General features: G+C 29.0%; 1 protein-coding gene across 1 annotated transcript in view; it reads left to right on the top strand.

The window, feature by feature from the left end:
• Positions 1 to 242: 242 nt before the first annotated feature.
• LOC132749983 (voltage-dependent calcium channel gamma-5 subunit-like) overlaps positions 243 to 23,283 on the top strand; it is a 103,086-nt gene continuing 80,045 nt past the window's right edge. The window contains exon 1 of the mRNA XM_060739930.1: positions 243 to 473. The gene's annotated coding sequence lies outside the window, so the exon portion shown is untranslated. The remainder of the gene's footprint in view (positions 474 to 23,283) is intronic.

Below are 23,283 nucleotides of genomic sequence, written 5' to 3'. Positions count from 1 at the left end.
TAAACATATTAACCTTTTTTTTCTTGATTGCATGTGTATGAAATTAGATCTCGAATACTATAAATCTTTTATAGTACGATCAAAATCTGCTATAATATCCTACCTACATTATATTCTATAAACCAGAATTGGATAGCAGAATTACGTCTTCTGAAGCAGTTTAGATAGTTGATTTAATGACAAGTGATACAAGACAGATATCTGTGAGAATCGTTTACAAGGTTTTCGCGGAATTATAGTACGTGTTGCTTTATACAGCGTTCTTAAGCATTATTGGAGATTCTGGCTACTTTTCTTACCTTCTTCTTCTGATAGTTTTGTTCCTTTTTTCAGCTATTGCAAATAATAATATTATAACATTTCTACTGAATACTGGAAGAGATAAAGATCGGAAAAGGGAAAAAAGGGAAGTTTTAAGGGAATATTTCTAAGATAGATAAATGTTAAAACAATTATGGAATTTGCATATCAAGGTAAGTCTCAAGAAAAAGTAATCTTTTTTATTTATTTATTTTTTTAAATTAAATATTATAATCTTTCTTAAGTTTACTAAACTTTGTGTCATTTTTTTATGGAAGAAGCATCTAACTAACGAGTGTTTTTGTAAATTAATTTTAATGGAAGTGGTATTACGTAAATGCCTTTCAATTATGTGTGTGAAATTGCATTAGTACTGTCATTTTAAGGATTCGGTGATGTTTTTAATGATAACCTAAATGATTTGAACTAATAAGTTATGTTTTCTTTTTCTTTTTTGTCAATTGTCGCCCCCCCCCCCCCTCTGTATGCTTTGTGTACCATCAATCAAACAACCTCAATAACTAATAAATCAAATCATTTAAAAATCTTAATTAAGAACAATGACTTTATCCTGCCAATCATACCGTGTGGTCAGTTTTGATATAAATGAAATGTCAAATGTGTTTTAACAGGATTCAATGCGTCGTCATATTAAACAACCATTCATCATTTATAGGGACATTTCAAAAATATTTACTTAACGGTACACATCCATGTCGTCTGGTCTTGGTCTGGACTGGTCGCATGGGTGGACAAACTTGGTCGCATGGGTGGACAAACTTAATCGCATGGATGGACAAACTTGGTCGCATGGGTGGACAAACCTGGTCGCATGGGTGGACAAACTTGGTCGCATGGGTAGATAAACTAGTTACGAACAAATAAGGGTAAAGGACTGCCAAAAACAAACATTTATTTCTACATGAGTTTAATTTTGAATCACTTTACATACTGTAATAGTCATTTATTATACCCATTTTTCAACTGAACTTAACGAGATTCTTATCTATCTTTATCATCAACTTTTGATTATTTGGTTCATTTTTCTTGTGAAAACCTTAGCTTTAAACTATGACTATAACTTATATAAATGGCAGTATTTGACAATGTATGTCAATGCGTACACTATTTTACATTTTGCGTTTTTATAGTTTATCCTTTCTCGAAAGATTTGTTTTGTCACAATCAAAGCTAATATGAGGTTTTATTCGATTCTTTTCTCCCATGGGAATTGATAATGTGATCTTTCTTAATGGACTTGACGTGTGGACAGAAGATAAAGACAAAAGTTTTACTGCCGGTTGTTTTTATCTGTCAAGCAGGTGTTATTCGATTTATCATAAGATGCGCATAGAAGTCATACAAGTGATAAAGGTTTTACATTGTGTTTCCTCTGTGTATAAATATACATTTAATCAATTTACCATAGGATCAAATAAGAAAACGATCGATTTTTATACAGAAATGTTGATGTAAAATTGATATTAAAGCCAAAATACTATTTCGTATAATTTTTGTATCATTAGAATAATATTTTCTTTTGTGTAGTTTAATCAAATTTGACCTTTATCACCCACTTATTTCTGTGTATTGTCAATGTTTAAATGTAAAATTATGGTATATAAAGATTATCTCTTCCGCCATCTTAATTGTGTGTGTGTCTTTGGAAAATTAACGTTTTGAGAATAAACCTCGTAAAATGCTGTAAAATATGCCTCAAAAGAGTATTTTATATCAATCTATATTTTTGTGGAAAACAATGGTGAACAATTAGCAGTGGATTGTTGGAACACTGATAGCCGATTTATTCATTTAAGTGCCTAGAAACGTTATGCGCTATTGTTAATCTTAAGCTGTAATACGCAGTATGGTAAATGATAAAGATACTTTCATACTTACTCGTGACGCTTATGTCATGCAGCTTCAAATGTCTTATATTGAATATGAATAATCATTTCTAATTGGCGTTAATCTTAACGAATGCAACATGTGCACACAACTATGTTTCACCCAAAACATTGAATATTATACAATTATTGACTAGTGAGCCATTGAATATGATGTCAATATGACTTTCTGCCGGTGAATACCTCATTATATTCAATGACATACTAGTCAATAAGTGTTTTATTACATGAATAGGCTAAGAATTAAAACAAAGTTCCCAAAAAGTACAACCTTATATACATGTACAAATTTTGCCTTGTTGAAGCGCGGGAGAAAAAGACTCACGTGTTAGGCGTGCAACGACTACGCGGACGCAGCGCATACAAAAGTAATTCAAGCTTATACTCATCATTGCGGTGTAGCCTTTAAGTAGAATAGTACAGTAATTATTTTCAATGATTTGTGAATATCATACTAAACCCAGTGAATATGATTTTATAAAAAAAAGTTCTTTTGACTACTGTTTGGACCAATGAGGTTGCAGCTATATTTAGATCATATAATAAACTTTATTGCTGTTACAATTAAATTTGCAAAGAATATTTTAAACAGCTAAAGATGTAATATGAAAAGGGTGTATTGTTATAACAGAATGAGCTATACTTCATGTAGCATCTTTTTGTTTCGTTTGAGTAAAACTGCCTTTGTATAAAGGAAGAATATCTAAAATACTAAAAGTATACATTATCTTTACACATGTTTATTGTACATAACTTTATCATTTTTTCTTATTTAAAATCATATTGTAGGATGTAGAAACTACTTCCCTTTCAAAACAAAACCAACGCAACATATAAAAACGTTGTTGCGTACTGCAATCATGATGAAGATTCATGAGCAAAAATCGATTCTCGTTCCGTGTCATGAGACAGTTAACTTATCGCAGGAAGCAATGTCATAAAAACTTCATAAAGGGACACTCTTTAGTAAGAAAGTATTGCACTGCGACTTTGTTTTCAGAGTTCAAAATGTACACATAAGATGTTGTAACTCTCTACGTTCATGCGACTTGTATAGGGTTCATGAATGCATAAAACAGTAAAGTGTCTACATTATTCAGATTATTTGTCTTGAACATGAACATATCACCTAATTCTGCTATAAATTATTTGTCATTGGTCAATTGAGTTAACTCGTGAGTCCATTTTTGATCTTTAGAAACAGCTTAATAATCTTAATTTAAAAGAAAACATGCGTTGAATTGAAAACAATGTTGTTTTTCTAATTTCAAATTGTCAACTACAAGTATTTTGTCTTTATAATTATGCAAATAGTTCAAAAGCCAATTCAGATATTTATCTCCATGAATTTAATTTATGTCAAAGTTATTCCCTTCAGGTTTTTGTTTTTGTGTAAAGCAATACGATCTTTGTGTGCTTCAATACACAATATTATTCAAAAGTAACTGTAGACGAAAATATTAAACTTTTTTTTAAATGTCAGTCATCTTACTCTTAGGAGATGTCAGTTGTTATTTACAAGCACTGGTTCGAACATTAGGAAATCTAGTGTAATATTCTATTATGTATAAAACAAATTTCATTCATCCTGTCCGTGCTCTGCCTAGTGCCCTGTCCTGTTTTTGGGGGTCCTCCTGGGCTTCTTGTCGCTGGTCCTTGTTGCTGAGTCGTGTGGGTGTTAAGTTCATTGAACACCGCTTTTCCTTGTTGATCATATTTTACGCACAAATCAAGTGTTCTGTTTCAACTTTGCCTGTCATTAAATTATAAATCTGTCTCTTGACATATCCATTGACTATCTACATTTGTGTCGATTTCTCCATTTGTGTTGATTAAAACGCAATAGTTTTTTCCTTGAAATCAAGAAGTTTATTACGGCAAATGCATACTAGAAGAATTCTCTATTGATAATCATGATAAAGTGAGGACGTATTTGTAAACATGCCAATGTTGACATATTTCTTCAGACTAAAATTTGATAATTAAACCAGAAGGATTTGTTTTTGTTGCAATCACAACAATAAGAGGTTTCGTTCGATTTTATTCCCTTCGGGAATAAATTATTTGATCCTTCTTAATGGATTTAACATGTCGTTAGAAGACACATACATAATTTGTAAATCTTGTTTAGCTTCCATAGAAATGTTATTTGCATCGTAGTAAACTTCCAAATTATAACATAACAGTTACTTACATGTCTCGATTTGTTTTGTTGTTATTTTTTATTGCGTATGATTATAATGAATATATTAATAGATTTGAAATTTGTAAATGGGTGATTGCTAGGAGGCAGTGAAACAACTATATTATGTAAAATTTGCAGACACGGTTTTGTTGAGTTTGTTCATTAGAGATAATGTAAAAATGCAATTTCTTACGCTTAAAGACACCGGCTTGTTGGTATTAAATCTTCAGAATCAATGATCCCCAAGAACAGAAAAAAGCGACACTGAAACTTCTGAAAGCATAATTAAAAATAGTGTAAATTTTACTAGAATATTATAGCGTTTTCGGATATATTCTACTATATGCATCATTTAATTGTATTCTACCGACGATAAATTAAGCTATCACTTTAATACTAGATTAGTTTGAGACGAAAGTTTGGCTTCACTAAAGTTTAAAGAACGTTTACTTGTTATTCCCTTACACCTTTTTTGTAAGAAATGCACAATATCAGTATTGTTTGGTTTACTTTTTCTATTGTGATAATCAATGAAATCATTTTACTGCAAGTAAATAGTTTGTTAACCTAAACCATTAAAGACCTAAACAATTTACCCGGACAAAAACAAACCTAGATGTAATTCCTTTCGTATTCTAGAATATTCATTTAGATAATCGAATGAATTATCTTTCGATGTGTTTGAGATAAAAGTCAATGGGCCTCTTGTAGTAAATACTGCTATATAATTTACCAAGGAGAGCCAAACATATGCGTAATTTGTAGAAAGTAGTGTCTTGAGACTTTGTGTGAAGGTTCATACCAGATCAAATTTTGAGATGTGTGAGATCGTATCAATAAGCAAAATAATAGAATCGAAGCAGTAACAATATTTAGATAATGATATAGTCTAATTTATATATCTATCTAAAAGATGCTAAGGGTCCATTACATCTGAAGCAAATGGATGTGTGGTTCACATTTTGACATTTCTACTGATAGATCCACAGTAAAATGTATTGAATTGCGTTTTCATTTTCATGTTGCATGCCGAATTAACTCTTATATTATCTAAGGGGAATGTATTCGCAGTTATAAAACGTTTATGCATATTTCTATATTGAAACATTTCAGCTAAGAATAAAGTAACGTTTAATTGAACATTTAAGACAAGAGTTGTGTCGCAAAGAACCTTTTCCTCTGTTGAAACGTATCCAAATTATATCTTTTAACATCATATGTACAAGATATTGAACACATGTTTTGTCTAATGTAAAAGCTGTTTTTTTATTAAAACTTTTACACTATTATTTAAAACAACAAAAGTACGAAAAAGTTGAATTCTTACTCAATACCAACATGTCTTAATTACTTATTTCTATTTTCGTTTCGTTATTTAATCTGACTTACGAGTATTGTGTTTTCCAGAATCAAAGCTGATAAGATGTTAAATTTAATTCTGCTCTTCCTGCGGAATTGTTAAAGTAATACATGTTTAAATACATTCAAAGATGTTTCTACTATTTGAAAGAGCGTTGTCTTATATGTGTTATGTTCATAAAACATTTACTAGGACATTTTACAACAACACCTACATTATAAAGGTTTCTTTTTGCATAATAAATGACTTATTGGTCTGTAACAAATGATAAAAGAAGCGGTGTTTTTTATTCTTGATTCGTACGTTCAGAATGACATTTAAGGAAAAACATTTCATGCTTATTCATCTGAAAATATGGTATAATATCATTTAGATAACAAAAATTTTAAAATCTTTATTGTTTAGCAAAAATTCACTTTAAAAGAATTAATACGATTCAAAGAAGTATATGTTAGTAACATATTGACCGTTCAAAAACAAAAACATTCCTGTATTTGAGGAGTGGTTACTGACAGACTCGTACTTTATTATATAAAATGGCTTTCAAGTTTTCGCAAGCATGCGATTTCTTTTTATATCTTAAATTACTCGTAAAAAGTATTTGTGCGTGTATACTTTGACAAATTTAAAAATAAAATGCCACCAAAACCGAATCACGAACCTTTTAACAATACGTACAATTCCAATCTACAATTACGTATTCTTAGAGGTTGTTTAATGGTTCATTATAATTGTAAATTAATGGCTTTTATTATTTTTTAATCATATAATATGTTAAGATTACAAAGTTCAGAAATTTGGTAATAGGTTTTCTACCTTTCTAGCATGTACACTGTGTTTTCTGATTTTTTAACTGCAAATTTTATTTAGGAATTGCGAAATGTGCAGTGTATTTTACACCCTTATAATGGATTTTTTATATTTGATATTCGACACTTAAATCGTTGCAATCAAAGATCATAAAATACTAAAAAAAGGCCAAGTAAAGTAGCCAACATAATGAAATGTAAATTACTATTTGTAATTCATTCATGTTTTCCTCTTCGTTTGATATACAAATCTTCCAAAATAAAGTTCATTTGCGAACAATGACCTTCTTTAATGAAATATAAAAACAAAACCTCCTTAATATCAATAAATCACGAACTGATATCGCAAAAAAGATAACAACCATTGTCCAAGACGGCATCAAATTTACAATTAATTATTTTCAAGAAATAATTTCCTTCTTTTCACGTTTTGTAATTAGTTTTGATATATTTGTATTTGCAATGCTTCAAAGCCGTAAAGCGGATTAATTTGATGGAATTGTCAATGAGATTTACACGATAGTTTTGAGAAGCGGTCAAATCATATGGACACTTACTGACACTAAGGTGTTTGTCTTTTTAGATTATGACGCATTGTTATATAGAAGGGAATGATTTTAAATGTTATATTTGATTGAGATAACACGCACGCTAGTAATAAGTTTAAGGACAATCTTTGCCTTCTCTGTTATGCAACAAATTTACCAAAAGCTGAACAATGAATAATAAAATAAAAATTGTTACCGAAACATTTTTGCAATTAAAGTGAAATTTATTAGGAACTGCTGCCTAAGAATATTTTGTAATTATCATTTAAAGGTGCTGTTTTATGACGTGAAGTTGATGATTTATATAACCCGATTTGCTGAATAAGGATGTTACGTTCGAGTGGTATTTAAGTGTATTTATAACGTTTGAAAAGCTGTCTTGATAGGATTTATTTGTCTTGTTAAACTACTATCAATAAGCATACCACAAATTCATACAATGATATTTTTGTTTATTTATAAGCACGTTGATACTTTTACCATGCAAAGCTAAAAGGCAGTAAAGTACAATTACAGTAACAAAATTTACCTTGATGAGAAATTGATTTACAATACACACTGGTCTCGTTGTGTTGTGTGTTATTTAAGAAACTGATATCAATTCTGGGTGCATTGTTGTCGATTAATGCAGGGTTCCAGTTGAAAGGTGCAAGAATATAATTACGAAGGCCGAAGGTCGATAGACCTGAGTACTTATTTACAAAGCATTTGAGCGATAAACATTGCATTATTATAATATAAATGCAAAATATATATTCCCATTCTAAGATATAAATAAAAAAAGAACTGATAAAACTATGGTAAACTACATTGTATGTTGAAGTAAAGTTTCTCACGTCATTTGGTTTATTGACGTCATTTGGCGTGTAAGCATTCGTTTTTTTGTGTTTGTTCTTTTTTGTTGTTTTTTTTTTGTGCTGTTCATATATTGTTGTGATATTGTACTTGACTACCCTTTCGTTTTGAAATACGGGAATAGTATGAAGCGTATTAGAATATCTGACGACGAATTGTCTGAATATGGCATTATCTTAATATGAAAATAATTGTTAATTTGTCAGAATGCCAATTCAAATAAAAACAGTGTGTGTACTGGTAAAAGTCACAGCTACTGTACCCTTGGGAAATACTATAAATATCTTTCGTAATGTAACGGTAACATTCCAATGATAAAAGGACTTTTGGGAATCTTTTTTTTTTTTACTTTTTAAGCTACTTTTGTATTTTTATATCTATAATATCATTTAATATCTTAGATTATTTTTCTACTATAATTGTTTGAAATATAAAGTTTATTCATCTTAACTTGATAACGAATAACTGATCATAATGCCAATTTAGACAAATTTGATAGGTAGTAAATTTACGTTTTCTGGTAGGTCAAACGGCAGCTGATACAAGTAGTTAATTTGAAAGCATAATCATAATTATAGTAATTATACTGAAACAAAAAAGCAAATTTCTCCAAGTTTGATTGTAGATATGTTAGTACAGTTTTTCAATCCGTTTGAAACTCGATATTTACGTTGAATAAACATATCGGGCTTTTATACCGGGATTAGCTGACCGATTTTGTAAACAAAACGAGTTTTACAAGCTACTACATGTATATAAGTGTGTACATCTAAGTGGTACCCTTGAACAACTGGTACATACTTTGCGAAAGTTTCTTTTTTGGTTCAGTATATATAATATCAAAAAATTATTATATTTTTGACAAAACATTGCGTTTTAAACATGGAATGTTAGACGTTTGTTAATTTGTTAGGTTCAAAAGAAAACAATCTTGAAACGGAAATATTAAAAAGAGTAAATGCTTTGGCAATTCAATTTAATATGCATTTCATGATTTTTTTTTGATTTTTTTTTCATTTAATTTTTATTTATTCATTTTTGTTTTCTTATTTGTTTGTATTTTTGAAACATTTCCATGGTTACTTTTTGTGTCCTTTCAACCCAATATTCACATAGAATTTTAATTTATATATAATTGTTTGCATACAAATTGTTTTTTTTTAGAATTGATATTTATAATGGAATAGGATTCTATATATTAACATCAGTCGAAAGATAATAAGACAATAGTCATATTTCAATAATAAATATCCAATAATACATCATCTACTGTACAATTAAATTATGTCCATCATGGCATTATCGAGAAAAAAACATGGTCAATTCGGTTCATATTTATTGGTTTTTTTTCTCTCATAAAGTATGATCAATCTTGCTAAATCAACTGACAATCGACATGACTGTAATTTGTCAGTATGTCAAAGCAAGTCTAATTCATAACCAGATCAAATATTAAATCTCTTTATACGACAGGTATGAAAACTGATTAAAGTCTGCATTTGTACTTGTTTGAACTCTTTCAAACTATAACAGTGCAATATCCCTCACGGCCGGCCCTAGCACCGGCTTGTGTGTTACTCAGTTTTTCTACAATTGAAAATGCTGGAATCAATTATATCAAAGGTCCAGAAAAAATATAACAACATTGAAGTGAAGTACGGGGCAACTTTCTCCGGCTGTCACATAGCACTTGACACCTACTGTTGTTATGTGTTGTAATCCTGAAAACCTTTGAGGTTCTATTTTAATAATTATTATTTTAACAAGCTGTCTTTCACTAACATCTGATGAGACAATTACATTTGATAAAGGGTATTGCAACAAATCTAATCAGCAGACAGCATAAACCATGTCTAATGGGAATTGAAACATTTAAGATATTGCATTTCCTGATTAAGTTCCAGTCTGCAATGTGCAACATGATTTAAATCAAAATGCAGATTAATACCAGTACAATTTATAATACCGTGGCAAAACGCAATACAGCAGCAGACGAGTTGTGAAAATGCACGGTTACTCAAGTAAACTACAATTTAGACCATTTTGCTTTCTAGTAAAAGAATTTCTTCATCCCGAAAAATAGACCCTTAAATTGCCAAAAATTGCTTTCATACAATAAGTAATAGAAAAAGCATCAAAATACGAGGCTATCTGTTTTGTACGAGTTGGCATAGACCCCGGATATAAATCAAATTTCCGAGCGTTTTGATATTCTTTCTCTTTTGTATCATAGTCAAAAATTTACACACGTTCCCTGTCGTCACAATATTAAACACAAGTAAAAAGTTCACAATGTACGAACATCTGAATTTGCCATCGTTATCGCTTTCCCTGTCGTCACAATAAGTAAACCCCAGAAAAAATGTGCCATTTAATGGGCATGCTCTGGGGTGCGGGTAACTAATAGAACCTGCACTCTAGTTAACGCACTGTACACGTATACGATTTAACTCTGACACATTTTCAACAGAAAGGTCCCCGTAACTATGTCACAACATTGAATTGTCGTTTCAACATTGCATATTTCATTTAAATTATGGACATGGATAATTATCTTTCATATATAACATTTTAGTTTTAATGCATTCAATAAACGAACTAATGCCTTAATAAAAGCAATTGACCTACAAATAGTGTATCAATAAAAATTGGTTGAAAATAACAAGTATTGCATACTTAATCATTGAAAGTTGTTATTTTATAAAATAGTTGTTCCTTTGCATACATATAAATAGTTTAATTCAAATGTCTACTTGTATTTTTTTATGTGCAAATCAATTGTTTATTTTACAAAGCTTTTGCATCTTTTTTAATAGTTTAAAGATCACATGTCAAAGTCTTCGCATCTAAGGTCGTAGTAATCGATCAGAAATTTTATATTTTCAATCCTTGAAGATCGTTAAGCAAGAAATCATTGTTGAAGTTGTGGTAATTTTAGTGTTTTCTTTTTCTATTTGGCCTTTTCTAGTTAGGGGGTGCCAGTATTTCTCACCTGAATACTGTTTCATAACCCTTAGGATATATTTGCTGCCTTTAAACAGCTTATCTGTGATAGGCATCATAACCTCACAATCCCGTTCACTTGTCATTTTATTTAGTATCTATTGCTAATTGTTTTCTCGTTTGAAGCAAACTGTTTTACTTGCGCACTATGCACCGCTCTTTATGGAATTGCACTAACGTGTCACATTTAATTTCCATGATAACCGGCGTATGAACACATCTGCGGATGTTTATACATTCAAAAGTTTATAATTCAAATTGAAAGTACTCTGCTTCAGCTGGTGCTAAGAGGCGTAGACGGTAACGTATCAATGCCCAGTACCGTCTTGGATACGTTCAATTAAACCTTGCCTGAAACATTTTTTTTATATTTTGCCGTTTTTTGTTGTTCTTTAGAGATTCTGTATGCCTCTCTATTTAAGAGCTTATTTTTGAAAAGAGTCATTTAAATTGTATACCATATCCATCTGGATGTAGATAAGGTTTAGCTTATTTCAATAAGTCATTTTTCAATCTATTGTATTTATAAAAATTAAACTATTAAATCATCTATGAAAAATGACTTCTGATATTCATATTAATATACTTTATGTATGTCAAATATTGAAACATGAATAATAAGTAAAGATTTTTTTGAAAATTGATCGATACGCCTTATAATATTTCTAATATTTCCGATAGCATCAATGCTAGTTTGTGATTGTTGTTACGGTGTGATTATTATTATCATTATTTTAATATAACATTATAATTTTAATATAAAGTATCAATAGTTTTTTGGGCGTCGATTTTAACGAACATTAATTGTGCACAAAACTATGCATCGCCTGGAGTGTAACATACTAAAACAATGAATATACTTTATTCGGTATTACAATGTGTTCTTACAATTCAATTTTGCATAGCATATTCCAACCAGCAGTGTTATAATTATGAAAAACAAATGAATTGTTGTTACAGAATGAACATGCATCCCTTTAAGTCGTATTTTTCGTTTGAACGATAGAAATGTAAATATAACTAACTAAAATACTATCTATTTCAGGTAAGAAGTAGGTTTAAGTTTATAATGATATTCACAAAAAAGTGTAATTCACCAGAGTGACGGGTGAAAAAATAATTTAAAGGTAACTTTTTACACACTTATTATACATTTCGGAATTTCTAGACGTGTAAAATCAGACATTAAGATAAGGAACTATTTTCTCTTCTTTTTTTTTTCTTAAAAAAGAAACAACAACAAAGGTTTATTTTATAAAATTTCAACCCCATCGCATATTCTAATAATGAACAAGATTCATTGGCACAAAATCGTTTTTGTTTCGTGTCATTGGGCATTTAACCTATAGCAGCAAAGAAAGTCATATAAAGCGGATCAACAAAATGCTCTTGCGACTTTGCTTCAAAAATGTACACAGTCATAAAGTATGTAAAGGCCAATTTTGTCCCAGAAGTGCTTTTCCGTACATTTCTAAAAAAAAACACTTTTACCTCCGATGCACATTGTAGATTTAAAAACGATTCTCCTCGGCCAATTTCCTGACTTTAATTTTTCTTCTGTTGCCTTTTCGACAATTAGTCTAGTTACAGTGATTAAGCATTTCGTATTGAAGAGAAAATACTACTTTTTTACATTTTTTTTTACTTTTATGACAAATATTTTACATTTACCACTAGGTTACAAGCATTTACATACTCTTAAACCATTATATAATGTTGTAAAACTCTTTTTGTCCTTTTAAAAGAAGTAAAAAATGTGTTTGTTTCTGAGTCATAATAAGCCTTTAACTCAGATCGTTACGTACATGTAGTTAATATCTCTTTACAATTCATGAATGAAAGATAAACTCACAATATACGCAAATTGTCAACATTTATTCAAATGTAATAAATAATATAAGTCATAAAATATCTAACGCTGCAAATTTGATTTGTTAGCTATTACAAAAGCTTCTTTGATTAAAACTGTTATATTATCAACTGAAGCCATATAAGAACAAATAATGAAGCAACAATAATTAATCTTACTCAACACCAACATGTCTTTAATTATTTCCGTTCTCGTTTCGTAATTTAATCTGACTTACGAGTATTGTATTTGCCTCAATCAAAGCTGATTAGAGATTTAATGCTTCTCTTCTCACGGAATTCGTTAAAGTGATACATGTTATATACATACAAAGATGTTTCTACTCTGTAAAAGATAGTTTCTGTATTATTAAAAAGTTCATAAACGATTTACTAGGAAATTTTAACTTTGTTTCTAATGATGATTTATTTTTGCAGATTTAATAATTTGTTTGTCAACTACCGAAGGACAAATTAAGCAATGGATTTTTTAAGATGAAGTCAAAATAATACAGTAAAGTGTTTTATGCAAATCGAATTCTTTAAAATGAGAGGAAAGACAAAATATCATTATTCAGTTAAGTGAGTGTTAGGTATGTTTGTGGCGTTGTAATTGTGTGAAAAGATTTGCAAGATAATGATTTGTTTAAAAATAATGCAAACACTAACTGACAAACTCGTTTTACATTATATAAAATGACATTCAAGGCTTTGTAAATAAGCATTTTATTCTTCACAAATTACTGGCAAATGTTTTTTTTTAACTTTGACAGAAGCTAATTTGCCAAAAATGAAGCAAGAATTGTTTAAACATACACATATAATTTGCATATGATTCCTTTAGCATTCTAAGATAATTTAAAATAGTTCGTGATTCTCGATTATTGGTCAACTTTATTTATAAAATACCTCGGCCGAGTATCTTTTTAAAAGATACTTTTTAATTACTTTCTAAACATGTATGATATGATTCTGATATTATATACTGCGAATGCTTTTTAGAGATTGTGAAAAGAGCAATGTGTTTTTCACAGTCTTATTTATATTTAATTCTCAACAATAAAATCGTTGCAATCAAATATCTTGAAATACAAAAAGGGCCTCATAATAAAACTTAAGGTAGAAAACCCCTAATGGGCACTAAAAAGAACTGTAAAATTGACAAATAGGACAGTGATATGCCTTACATGTCACTTGTGTGCAAAATTTAAACAAAATTTAACATGAGGTTTATGAGTTATGGACATTTTTCTGAACTAAAACTTTGCTATTAAATAAGAAGGGCTTTTTGCAGAAATGAGGAAACTCTTAATAATTTATAATTATATGATTATTATGAAAAATGTTTTCCTATTGTTCATTTTTAAGAAACAAATAATAACATTCAGGTAAACAATTAAACGAGCAAAATAATTGTTTCTAAACAAAATGTTTTTAATATGTATAAAAATGTAACCCAACCTTACCCACTTTAAACATATATTTGATCATGTAAAAAGCCTTATTTAAAATAAAATTTACCACAATAGCTGTTTACAAAGTTTGCCTAAAGTTTGCCTAAATTTTCTTTAAAGTATATTGGTTTGTCTTGCAAAACATGAAACACTTTTACTGTGTAGTTTATATTTTATTAAACTTTGAAACTATCTGGTATTGTTATTAAATTTGGCATTATTTAGCAAAAAAATACCTACAAGAATTATACAATTAAAATCAAATATTTTTGTTCTTCCATAAGAGAATCTGAGAGATACATAAAAATGTAAAAATGTAAAAAGGAAGAAAAAAACGTTGCCCCTTCTTGGGTTTGAACCCACGCCCCTCGGTTTCAATGCAGACGACACTGATATTAGCCTATTTGAATAATCTTCAAAGTAGAGATAGTGCATTAGGGGTATACCACCTTAAATTAGTGTATGTGTTCCATTCACGTAGTCCTCTTGGTTTGATATACAAGTCTTCATAAAAATGTTCATTTTTTGAAGACAATGACCTTTTGAAACGAATTACCAATTTACCCTTCAATAAATCGTTTCCTAAAATCAGTTAACACGATTTTTCCTTGCCATTGTTGAAACGAGTTCCATATTTTTACGTCTTTTTTAATTAGTTAAGATACATTTGATTTTGCAAAGAATCAAAGCTGAAAAGCAAAATATTTTGATTTTATGTCTTTTGTCAGAATAGTCAAAATGAGTTCAAGATAATTTTGATGTGTTGTATAGACATTTGTTAATCCTTTTGTATTTATCTTTTATGAAGGTTTTTGTTAGATCCCTATATAATATAATTAACTTTCGTGTTGGTTTTTTTTATATATATATCGAAATAACCCTAGCGCAAGTTATATTTCTAAGGACAAGTTTTGCCTTCTTTAGTATCTAACGTATTGATCGATAGATAACAACAATTCTGTTACCCAGACATTTCTTGCAATTAAAGAGACATATAACAGGAATGTGCCAAATAAAATTTTGAAACCCTCTTTTAAAACAGACTTTTTATCAAGGGAGATTTATGAGTTGTTTAGAATTGAAATCACATGTTTGATTCGAGCGGTATAAAATGTATTGATAATGTTTGAAAAGTTGCTTTGCGATTAGATCTTTCTGTCTTGTATTATCTAACAAAAAAAATCATATTATTTAAGTGAGTCTTTTTAAACACAAAGCCAGTCAATGATTCTGGGTTTACGAAATCATTAAATAGATTAAATGCTACAGAAATTTACAAATGCATTTGATTACATGGATCCATGGTTTGAAAATTGATTATAAATTTTATCACATCACCATACTGAAATCTATTTCGAAACAAGAATACAATGATTTATCATTTGCTACAAGAATAACACTTGATAAAATCTACCAAAGAACATTTTTACGTTTTTTAACACCAATTTATCAACAACATGAAATAATATTCTCGTACTTTCCTTTATATTTATTTACAAGGTATGTACATATTATTTAAACACTCACATACAAAAAAACCAGTATATTTTTATCAAAATTAGACTAATTTTTAAAGAAATTTGAACACAAACTGTCTTTCAATAACATCTAAAAAAAACACATTAAACTCTGACTTATAAAAGTTCTTACTCTTAGCAGTTTTGAAACCAAGCTAATGAGCTTTGAGTGTAAGTTTCATGGCAAATGTAACATTTAAAATATTGAATTTCTCAATTAAGTACCAGTCTACAACGCGAAGTTTTTGTAATTGAAATGCAAATTAATACCAGGACAATTTAAAAGCATGGCAAAACACAATACAACGGCGGCTTAGTTGAGAAACTGAATATTTACTCAAGAAACCGATAGTAAAACCAATTTGTCTTCCAAACAATAAGATTTGAACACTGTATATTTCATTTCAACGTCATGGTCATGCTGGATCTTAATCCTTCATAAATCTGTGATTATTTCAATCTTATGTTTGTAATATGCTTAGCATTACGCTTTTGTAAGAACTAATTGCTAAATAAAAGCAAATAACCTACAACTAGTGTAACAATATAAATTGGTTGACAGGAATATTATTGCATATTTGATTTTGTCCATAATTTTTTATGTTAATGACTGCCAATCTAAACTTTAAGATGTAATCACTCCGTTGAAAACAAACTTGAAATAGATATATTTAAACTCAAACATATTGGTTATGTATGGATGTAAATTTTTCAAATGTTCTTTCAAGTACATAATTGAATTTAAAAGATAGATATTACAAGCAAAACAAAAACAGGGTTATTCTTTTAACTTTATTGAAAATCCTGACTATTTAAATCTTTTAACTTAACAACTTGTTTTTCACAATTTTTACAGACACATATGAAATAAGTTTAACATGAAAAGAAAAATGTACGTTGATCCCTACTTTACTTAAACAAAACCGGACAATGACCCTTGTTTAAATTGGGAAATCTATTGGAACGCTCATGTGAAGATTTGTTATATAGTTGACAAAATTTTAATCTGAACAACTAATAACTCTGACGTGCTAAAAATCCATGATTTATTTGCCTTGACAAATAGTGAAAAGTATATTAATGATAAAAGTAATAGTATACACAAGAATAAGGAACTTTGTTGTGGTTATAGTGCGTCATATTTTTATCATGATGGTGAAACGGGATAAATTATATTGAAATTGACAAACCTGTCATAAAAATTATAGTAATTTTATCAAGAAAATAATCTATTTACACTTGTCATGAATAGAAAAAATCCTATTGCAGTAACACTGTATTATTGGTATTGGCATATTGTATCCAAGCTCTTCTTCCAATTATATGCTGACAATTTATATGAAATGCTCGCGATAAAAAATAACTTTGAGATAATCATACAATAAAGTTCATACCACCTTCTTGAATTAAGAATACTTTTTAACAGTAATATAATAAATTATGTAACAAGTCTGGAATGGTTTAATGAAGCCTTATTAATCATTGCACATAAAATTATTTTCAATTAAAATAAAATCGTTCAACAAATTAACCTGATATTTTGCATTAATCAAGATGATAACGATACAAGCAAGACGCGATGTTAAATGATGAACGATTATGTCCTATTTTTTATTAATTTTCTCGACATGTAACTATGCTGAAACGCCATGCACGGCTACCAAAAGAAATTGACCAACATTACATACTTACAAGTATCTGTACGTACATAATCCATTTCATATGTAAATTGGAGGATTACTTCTGTGAATATCAAGCAGAAGAAGGTATAATTAACAGATATGGCGGCAACCACCTTATATATTAATAACTAGAGGATGATTGTACTCTATATGAATGTACCGAAACAACAAACCGATAGACTACTATATAAAAGCCAATATGCTGTAAAATGTATAGCAAAGCTAGATATGAAGGCCTTAAACGCGTATATTAGTATTAAAAAACGTACGCAGGTATAACTATGACCGATAATCTTTATGATTTTATGATAATGACGAATTAAAACAAATCACATTGTTAATGTCAAATATTGATCTTTGCCTGGAACTATGATCACAATCATTTAATATTTCTAAAATTATTTTTTGTATTTTTAAACAGCAGTTCATGTTGTATTAATCAACAACAAAGCAAATCCCCTTAACAGTTTTAAAACATTTAAGAAAATGATTTCTGAGATTGATATTGATATGAAACCATGTGTTATAATTTTTATGAAGTCAAAGGAAATGAATCCTCTTATGTTTTGAGACATATTAAGAGAGTCGTTGCCTGGTCATTTATGAGATAATATTTGTTGGAAAAGTGTTAGCCAGGATGGTACGACGGATATATGCAAAGCGTTTCCAAACGTTGCAAAGGTCAAACGAGCTGAAATACCTACAACAATTATTCTTTCTTTACCTCTTACCCGCACTTCTTTTATCTCAATAATCAAATGATCAAGTGTGTGTTATTTAGAAGTAACAAGGAAAATAGCTATAAACCAATTCATATAATCATGAATATTTACAGTTTTGTAAAAGGTATTTACTTATGTGTTTCCCCTTCTACAGTCTTGATGTTACCATTTTTTAATTTTTTTCTATCTTACTGAACCTCATGAACCTACATTTTCAACTTGGAGCATGGACCATTAAATTTTTTTAAAAATCATGCATTAAAAGCCAGATAAATATCTTTTTTACTAAACGACAAGTCTGATCATTTTCGTGACATGTCATCTTGATATATATCATAGAATACCGGACAGTGAAAGCGATTGGAATACATTCTTTTCCGTAGAAATATAGGTCTAAATATTTGTCAAAAAGATCTTCTCATCTTTTAACTGTATACAAATGTTTTTTTCATAAATAATTCCTTTTATATTATTTAACTCCTGCGTCGCATTATATTCTTGATTTAATATCATTTTAATATTAGCATTAATATCATTTTCAAAAGTAATTAGCGATATGACTGGAAACCTTTTGAGTTTATATGATCCGTAATGAAATATGTTTCACCTCTTGCAAATTCACAAGGCAATAATGATATACAAAGAATTTCATAATTGTATGTTGCATTAACTACATACTGTAACGAAACAGACTTGCTTGTGTTATCATCCTAAATAAACACATTAAATAATTCTCAATTTATGCAGACACAAGCAAAACTTTGATTGTTTAGTATTTATTTTTTTACTTTCTTGTGATATTGTGTTTGACATCTGAAATCGACATATTCCTTAACTTTTTTTAATACGTCACTATAATATCTATTGAGTAAAAGAATATTTGAACAAGTGACATACATCATGTGTAAACGCATCCATGATTACAGCGCCCTAAAGTCTGAAAATAATTTGATTTATTTAGAGGAAATGTAAAAATAAGAAACAAGATCCAAACGTTTCTTATATGGTTTCAAGAAAGTGTTGACTGGCAATTGAAGGATCGCTTTGATGAAATCCACTTGTGAGGTTCACGTTGTAGAAAATTTAATATTTTACATATGCTTCAAAGAACCAGTCTATGGTGTGTTATAATTTTAAAATTTCCTTTTTACAAATCTAAAGTTTCTTTTTATTTCTAATCCTGATTAATAAATCAATCGTTCAGTATAATTATATTCTGAAATATCATATAATTTAAGTGAGTCTTTTTAAACGCAAAGCCAGTCAATGATTCTGGGTTTACGAAATCATTAAATAGATAAAATGCTATAGAAATTTACAAATGCAATTGATTACATGGATCCATGGTTTGAAAATTGATTATAAATTTGATCACATCACCATACTGAAATCTATTTCGAAACAAGAATACAATGATTTATCATTTGCTACAAGAATAACACTTGATAAAATCTACCAAAGAACATTTTTACGTTTTTAACACCAATTTATCAACAACATGAAATAATATTCTCGTACTTTCCTTTATTTTTATTTACAAGGTATGTACATATTATTTAAACACTCACATACAAAAAAATCAATATATTTTTATCAAAAATAGACAAATTTGAAAATTAGAAAACAAACTGTCTTTCAATAACATCTAAAAAACGTTAAACTCTGAGTAATAAAAGTTCTTACTCTTAGCAGTTTTGAAACCAAGCTTATGAGCTTTGAGTGTAAGTTTCATGGCAAATGAAACATTTAAAATATTGAATTTCTCAATTTAATACCAGTCTACAACGCGAAGTTTTTTTAATTGAAATGCAAATTAATAACAGGACAATTTAAAAGCATGGCAAAACACAATACAACGGCGGTTTAGTTGAGAAACTGAATATTTACTCAAGAAACCTAAAGTAAAACCAATTTGTCTTCCAAACAATAAGATTTGAATACTGTATATTTCATTTCAACGATGGTCATGCTGGATCTTAATCCTTCATAACCTTGTAAACATTTCAGTCTTATGTTTGTAATATGGCTAGCATTACGCTTTTGTAAGAACTTGTTGCTAAATAAAAGGAAAAAACCTACAACTAGTGTAACAATATAAATTGGTTGACAGAAATATTCTTGCATATTTGATTTTGTCTATATGTTAATGACTGCCACTTTAAGATGTAATCACTCCGTTGAAAACAAACTTGAAATAGATATATTTAAACTCAAACATATTGGTAATGTATGGATGTAATTTTTTCAAATGTTCTTTCAAGTTATTGAATTTAAAAGATAGATATTACAAGCAAACCAAAAAAAGAGTTATTTTTACAACTTTATTGAAAATCCTGACTATTTAAATCTTTTAACTTAACAACTTGTTTTTCACAATTTTTACATATGACACATATGAAATAAGTTTAACATGAAAAGAAAATTGTACGTTGTTCCCTACTTTATTTAAACAAAACCGGACAATGACCCTTGTTTAAGATGGGAAATCTATTGGAATGCTCATGTGAAGATTTGTTATATAGTTGACAAAATTTTAATCTGAACAAATAATAACTCTGACGTGCTAAAAATCCATGATTTATTTGCCTTGACAAATAGTGAAAAGTATATTAATAATATAATTAATAGTATACACAAGAAATAATAACTTTGTTGCAGTTATAGTGCGTCATATTTTTATCATGATGGTAAAAAGAGATATATTTTATTAAAATTGACAAATCTGTCATAAAAATTATTGTAATTTTATCAAGGCAATAATCTATTTACACTTGTTATGAATAGAAAAAAATCCTATTACAGTAACACTGTATTATTGGTATTGTATCCAAGCTCTTCTTCCAATTATATGCAGACAATTTATATGAATTGCTCGCGATAAAAAAACTTAGATAATCATACAACAAAGTTTATACCACCTTCTTGAATGAAGAATACTTTTTTAACAGTAAGATATAACATAGTTTGGAATGGTTAAATGAAGCCTTATTAATCATCGCATATAGACTTATTTTCAATTAAAGTAATATCGTTCAACACATTAACCTGATATTTTTCATTAATCAAGATGATAACGATACAAGCAAGACGCGATGTTAAATGATGAACGATTATGTCCTATTTTTTATTAATTTTCTTGTACATGTAACTATGCTGAAACGCCATGCACGGCTTCCAAAAGACATTGACCAACATTACATACTTACCAGTATCTGTACGTACATAATCCATTTCATATGTAAATTGCAAGGATTACTTCTGTGAATATCAAGCAGAAAAAGGGTATAATAAATAGATATGGCGGCGACCACGTATATTAATAACTAGAAGATGATTGTACTTTATATGAACGTACCGAAACAACCAACCAATAGACTTCTACATTATGAACGATATAAAAACAATAAGCTGTAAATTGTTTAGCAAAGATTGATATGTAGGCTTTGAACGCGTATTTTAATATTAAAAAAACGTACGCAGGTATAACTATGACCGATAATCTTCATGAATTTATTATAATGACGAATAAAAACAAAAAAGTCATTGTTATTGTCAAATATTGACCACAGCCTGGAATTATTATCACAATCATTTTACATTTCTCAAATTATTTTTTGTATTTTGAAACAGCAGTTCATGTTGTATCAATCAACAACAAAGCAAATCCCCTTAACAGTTTTAAAACATTTAAGAAAATGATTTCTGAGATTGATATTGATATGAAACCATGTGTTATAATTTTTATGAAGTCAAAGGAAATGAATCCTCTTATGTTTTGAGACATATTAAGAGAGTCGTTGCCTGGTCATTTATGAGATAATATTTGTTGGAAAAGTGTTAGCCAGGATGGTACGACGGATATATGCAAAGCGTTTCCAAACGTTGCAACGGTCAAACGAGCTGAAATACCTACAACAATTATTCTTTCTTTATCTCTTACCCGCTCTTCTTTTATTTCAATAATCAAATGATGAGACAATTGTGTGTCATTTAGAAGTAACAATGAAAATAGCTATAAACGAATTCATATAATCATGAATATTTATAGTTTTGTGAACGGTATTTACTTATGTGTTCCTCCTTCTACAGTCTTGATGTTACCATTTTTTTACATTTTTTCTATCTTTAACCTCATAAACTTACATTTTCAACTTAGAGCATGGACCATTAAAATTAAAAAAAAAATCATGCATTTAAAGCCAGATAAATATTTTTTTACTAAACGCCAAGTCTGTTCATCTTCATGACATGTCATATTTTTATATATCATAGAATACCGGACAGTGAAAGCGATTGGAATACATTCTTTTCCGTAGAAATATAGGTCTAAATATTTGTTAAAAAGACCTTCTCATCATTCAACTGTATACAAATGTTTTTCATAAATGATTCCTTTTATATTATTAAACCCCTGCGTCAAATGCTATTCTTGATTTAATATCATTTAAATATTATCATTAATATCATTTTCAAAAGTAATTAGCGATATGACTGGAAATCTTTTGAGTTAACATGATCCGTTATGAAATATGTTTTTCCTCTTGCAAATTCAAGAGGCAATAATGATATATTGTGAATTTCATAATTGTATGTTGCGTTAACTACATACAATAAGGAAACAGGCTTGCTTGAGTTATCATCCTAAATAAACACATTAAATAAATCTAAATTTATGCAGACACAAGCACAACTTTGATTGTTTAGTATGTATTTATTTTTTTTGCGATCTTGTGATATTGCGTTTGACATCTCAAATCGACATATTCCTTAACTTTTTTAATACGTCACTATAATGTAAAATGAGAACAAGAATATTTGAACAAGTGACATACATCATGTGTAAACGCATCCTTGATTACAGCGCCCTAAAGTCTGAAAATATTTTGATTTATTTAGAGGAAATGTTAAAAAAGAAACACAATCCATACGTTTCTTTTTTGGTTTCAAGAAAGTGTTGATTAAAGTTTCAACTGGCAATTGAAGGATCGCTTTAATGGAAACCACTTGTGAGGTTCACGTTTTAGAAAATTCAATATTTTACATAATTATGCTTCAAAGAACCAGTCTATGATGTGTTATAATTTTAAAATTGC

The sequence above is a fragment of the Ruditapes philippinarum genome, unplaced genomic scaffold (genome assembly GCF_026571515.1).
Source record: "Ruditapes philippinarum isolate M1 unplaced genomic scaffold, ASM2657151v2 ctg1025_1_1_1_1, whole genome shotgun sequence".
Taxonomy (NCBI): Eukaryota; Metazoa; Mollusca; class Bivalvia; order Venerida; family Veneridae; genus Ruditapes; species Ruditapes philippinarum.
This window is presented reverse-complemented; position numbering and strand designations above follow the sequence as displayed.